Here is a 5,772-nt window from a genome sequence, read left to right as displayed (position 1 = left end):
CAGCCACTTGGACGTTAATTTCACAAGCAGGCTGTTCCATTGATCGGATCAACTGGAATCCTTGTTGTCGTAACTGACAGAGTGCCACATATCTGTAAAGATGCAATGCTACTGTCTTTGTGAGTAGTAATGGAACTTTCCATCAAATGGTCTCAAGTGTTGATCAGTTATTTCTTCATGTTTTCGGTCGTCAACTCAACCAGTCACAGATCAACCAGCAACAAGAACCACTCCTAAGCAATAAGTTTTATAAGCTACTAGCAGTATCTTCAGACGTAAATTCACCCTGAAGTGAGAAAATGGGAAATGAGGATTCATTGAACCACTGGAAACTTCTGGTGGTCTCCACTCGTCAGGAATCTCATTTATCAATGTTGATGGAGGACAGGAGAGGCTCAGCAGTTGCAGCACATTTTTTGTGAAGCTCACTCAAAATCGTTTTAGTTTGATCCCAAGTGATGGTTTGGCCATGTCATCAACTTTATTGCTATAGTTTGAGAGTTACGGTATGTTCCATGATTCCACAGTTCCTCACTGTAGGAGCTTTGCCTTCTGTCCAGAATTACGCTGACCAATCCCTGGTTTAACTTTGGTTTTAGAAAAGCAATAAGATTTTGATGACTGTATCTCTCAAAACATCAAGCAATTCAGAAGTTTTAGGCACTGAAGCTCCAGTCACCCCTGCCTCAACAACCCCCTATCCTCTTTGGAAATGAGATGGGTCATGATTTTAACTTATTCAAATATAAATGTCTGCAGGAAAAGAAAACACAAAAACACATCAATTACGACAGAGAGATTTATTTAGTTTCATTTGATGCAGCTTCTGTTATTCTGTTACGCTTTTACTTCTTTCAATAATTTGACTGTGGCCATGCTGGAGCACCGCCTTTACTCAAACGAATCAATCCCAGGGCTTATTCTTTGTGAGCCTAGTACTTATTCTATTGGTCTCTTTTGCCAAACCACTAAGTTATGTGGACATAAACACACCAACATCGGTTGTCAAGTGATGTTGGGGGGACAAACACAGACACACGAACATATATATGACAAGCTTCTTTCAGTTTCCGTCTACCAAATCCACTCACAAGGCTTTGGTTGGCCTGAGGCTATAATAGAAGACATTTGCCCAAGGTGCCATGCAGTGGGACTGAACCTGGAACCATGTGGTTGGTAAGCTAGCTACTTACCACACAGCCCCTCATGCACCTGTATAACATATTTTTATTCAGCTTGGTGGTCATTCACAGTTCTTGGCACAAGGTGAACAGATTTGTGAAGGGGGTTAAGCTGATTACATCGACCCCCCCCCAGTACATAACTGCTACTTATTTTATCGACCCCAGAAAGATGAAAGGTAAAGCTGATCCTAGCAGAATTTCAACTCAGAATATAAACACAGACAAAACATCACTAATCACATCTTCCAGATTGCAGTTAACCATTTCTGCCAGATCACTGCTTCCTCTATATCAAAAGTGATGCACCACGTTCGGTCTTGTGGTTGTCTATGAGTCCATTCCATCAATAAGGCCTAGCTTGGCTAAAATACATCCAGAATTCTTGACAGCCACTTGACAAAAATGGGTATTGAGCGTATATGCCATATTTTGCAGGGTTTTGCCCCTTTCAATAGTCCCCATCTATCTCGTACTCACCTCTGAAAACATACTACAGTAAATTTGCCCATCAATAATGTATTTTCATTAAGTATGATACAAAGATGGCTATTTTAATTTAGTATGGCTTCTAATAAGTACAATGATGCACACACATGTATACACATATCCACATGTATATGCACACATCCTCACACACACACACATATATAAAAAGAGAAATGGAAATAAATTTTCAATCTATACAGATGTGTGTGTGTGTGTATCTCAATCATGTAAGGTGTATGTGACCTCACCTAGCACTGGTGTGTGGTTGATGTTAGGAAAGGCATCCAGCCATGGAAAAAAATTGCCAAGGAAGACATTGGAGCGTGATGCAGCCTTGAAACTCATCTGGCCATCCAACCCATGCTAGCTGGAAGATGGACATCAAACAACAAGGAAGATGACAACGACGATGATGATGAGGAGGAGGTGTGTGGTTGACTGATAAGTAATACAGATGATAAAAAGTTCATTATCTGATGCAAAAAATGTAATAAAAATGTGTGATAAAATATTATAAATTTATATTTTAGGAATTAATAAAAATACATAAAACCATAAGGTCATAAAATAATGAAAATACAGAATTCTAAAAAATAGCGAAATAAATTAAAATTGCTTCTAAAAATAAATTTGAAATGAAATAGCCTCAAAAGGTAGAGATAAAATAACACAAAATGGATTTAAAATGAATTTCAAATTACCTCAGGTGAAACAAAATATAGTGAAATAAAAGTAATTTAAATAAAAGGAACAGGTATTTATAAAACAAAGACCATCATGATCATCATCGTCATGGTCATGATCATGATCATCATGATCATCATCGTCGTCATCATTATCATCATCATCAGCAGCAGCATCAGCGTCATGGTCATGATCATCATGATCATCATCGTCATCATCGTCATCATCATCATCATCATCATCATCATCGTCGTCAGCGTCATGATCATGATCAAAATCATCATCATCATCATCGTCATCATCATCATCATCATCATCATCATCATCATCATCGTTGTCATCATCATCATCGTCGGCATCATTGTTGTCGTCGTCATCATCATCATCATCACCAGCAACCCAAGTAGCTTTTAATTTGCCGTCTGTTTTCCATGTGGGCATAGGTTGGATGGTTAGGAGCTGGGAAGCTGCACCATGCTCCATCTGTCTGCTTCAGCATAGTTTCAATGGCTGGATGCCCTTGCAAATGTCAACTGCTTTACAGAGTATGCACGGATGTCGTTTATGTGGCATCAGCATGGGTCCTTGGACAGGGGCGTTTTTGTGGCTTCGTTGCCTTGGAAGAGTAACTGGAAATGAAAATTGTCTTGAAGGAGATTTACCAAAATTGAAGAATTTCACAGGAATTTTTCTGCAGCCAAAGCTTAAAATCTTTTCAAATACTAAACTGGTTTAATACTTAATTAAAAAAACTCTTTTGGAGAATCTTTTTCTCTTTTATTTTTTACTTGTTTCAGCCATTTCATTGTGGCCATGCTGGGGCACCACCTTGAAGAGTTTTAGTTGAACAAATCGACCCCAGGACTTATTTTACTTCTTAAAGCATAGTACTTATTCTAAGTATCTTTTGCCAAACCACTAAGTTAAAGGGACATAAACACACCAATACCGGTTGTAGAGCAAACAATGACACAAAGACACACACAGATACTAAGACACACATAAATATATCCTTCGTGCTGTTGGTAATTTCTTTTCCTTTGGTAGACTTTTCCTTTTCTCTTTCCTCACAAAGAGCTATGCACGAAATGTCAAACTCTCCCTTTTCCCCAAGCAATAAACTAACACATTCCTTTTGCATGTCTTCTTCTTGTCTGTTAATTGTGTTACTCGTTGTTATTTCAACTGATTATTTATTTAAATTGACTGTATATATATACACAAAGGGCTTCTTTCAGTTTCCATCAGCCAAATTCACCCACAAGGCTTTGGTTGTTGTTATTAAACCCAAATCAAATCTGGTTTAGCTTAGGATCAATGTTATTATCAGCATGTCAATCATTTTTTACTGAATCTGATTGATGTGCATGTGTGTGTGCGTGAAAAAAATATATATATAGGTGCAGGAGCTGCTGTGTGGTAAGAAGCTCGCTTCCCAACCACATGGTTATAGGTTCAGTCCCACCTCATGGCACCTTGGACAAGTGTCTTCCACTATAGTCACAGGCCTTGAGTGGATTTGGTAGAGGGAAACTGAAGGAATCCTGTTGCATGTGTGTGTGCGTGTGTGTGTAAAATAAATACATAGGTGCAGGTGTTGCTGTGCGGCAAGAAGCTTGCTTCCCAACCACATGGTTCCAAGTTCAGTCCCACTGCATAGCACCTTGGGTAAATGTCTTCCACTATAGCCTCAGGCCTTGTGAGAGGATTTCCTAGATGGAAACATTCAACGACGGACACTGAAAATACCAGTAATTACAGCTTCTGTTAATTGTTCAGGAATGTTGTTAATTAGTTTCACTCGTAGCCCCAGGCAGCCATTTGCATTCATCACAAACACAGCTGTACAAGCACAACAACACCAACATGACAGATCATCACAAGTGGATTAAAGACGAGATTATAGATTATACCATACAGTCTCAGGCGCAGGAGTGGCTGTGTGGTAAGTAGCTTGCTAACCAACCACATGGTTCTGGGTTCAGTCCCACAGCGTGGCATCTTGGGCAAGTGTCTTCTGCTATAGCCCCGGGCCGACCAATGCCTTGTGAGTGGATTTGGTAGACGGAAACTGAAAGAAGCCTGTCGTATATATGTATATATATATATATAAGTGAGTGCGTATATGTTTGTGTGTCTGTGTTTGTCCCGCTAGCATTGCTTGACAACCAATGCTGGTGTGTTTACGTCCCTGTCACTTAGCGGTTCTGCAAAAGAGACCGATAGAATAAGTACTGGGCTTACAAAGAATAAGTCCCGGGGTCGATTTGCTCAAATAAAAGCGGTGCTCCAGCATGGCTACAGTCAAATGACTGAAAGAAGTAAAAGAGTAAAAAGAGTAGAGTCTATTATTAGATCCTGGTATTTTGGCAAGATTTTAGGGAAGAAGCAACAGATTGTATAGGCACAGGTAAGGCTGTGTGGTAAGAACCAATCACATGGTTCCAGGTTCAAGTGCCACTGCAAGACACTTTGGACAAATGTCTTCTATTTTAACCCCAAGCTGATCCAAGGCATGCATGTGGATTCAGCAGATGGAAACTGAAAGAAGCCCATCGTATATACATATGTGAGTGTGTGGTGTGTACTTAGTGGTAGAGTAAATGAGACCGATAAAATAAGTATCATGCTTTAAAAAACATGCCCTGGAGTCAATTCATTCGACTGACATCTGGCAAGGGGATGCCCCAGCATGGCCACTGACCAACGACTGTCACAAGTGAGAAGATAAAAGACATACACAAATAAATATAGGGATGGATGTATGTTTGTGCGAATGTATGTATGTGTGTATGTGTGTATGTATGTATGTGTGTATGTACGTATGTATGTGTGAATGTATGTATGTATATATGTATGTATGTATGTATGTGTGTGTGTGTGTATGTGTGAATGTATGTATGTATATATGTATGTATGTGTGTGTGTGTGTGTGTGTGTGTGTGCGTGAATGTATGTATGTGTGAATGTGTGTATGAAGAAAGAGAAATTGCTCAGTGATTATGCATATTTATGCTTTTGTGTCCATGGATATGCAACATTCAACAGATGATGTATGAACATGTGTCTGTGCGTAGGAAATGGCACAAATGCTATTGAAATATGTCTGTCTGTGTGTGTTTATATATCATCGTCATCGTCATTGCCACCACCACCATAACCGTCATCATCATCATCATCATCATTATTATGCATCTATTGACAACACTAGCACGGTCTGGATATTATGTTTATATATATATATGCATCATGTATACATAATGTTTAATGCATATGCATGCATGAAGAGACCTGTTCTTGTGTGTATACACACATTAAGATCTACACCAAGATTTATATAGTCGTACATACATCAAAAACATCTCTACACAGACACAAATATATCATTAGACAACACAGATATGCACGCATGTGTATA

General features: G+C 39.1%; 1 long non-coding RNA gene across 1 annotated transcript in view; it reads right to left on the bottom strand.

The window, feature by feature from the left end:
• Positions 1-555: 555 nt before the first annotated feature.
• The window catches only part of LOC118763468, a 9,335-nt gene continuing 4,118 nt past the window's right edge, over positions 556-5,772 (bottom strand). Inside the window, exons 2-3 of the long non-coding RNA XR_004999226.1 lie at positions 1,155-1,159; positions 556-567 (exon numbers count right to left, since the gene is read on the bottom strand). This is a non-coding gene — a long non-coding RNA (uncharacterized LOC118763468). The remainder of the gene's footprint in view (positions 568-1,154; positions 1,160-5,772) is intronic.

The sequence above is a fragment of the Octopus sinensis genome, linkage group LG5 (genome assembly GCF_006345805.1).
Source record: "Octopus sinensis linkage group LG5, ASM634580v1, whole genome shotgun sequence".
Lineage (NCBI taxonomy): Eukaryota > Metazoa > Mollusca > Cephalopoda > Octopoda > Octopodidae > Octopus > Octopus sinensis.
Note: the sequence above shows the minus strand (reverse complement) of the source record. Positions and strands in the feature narration are given on the sequence as shown.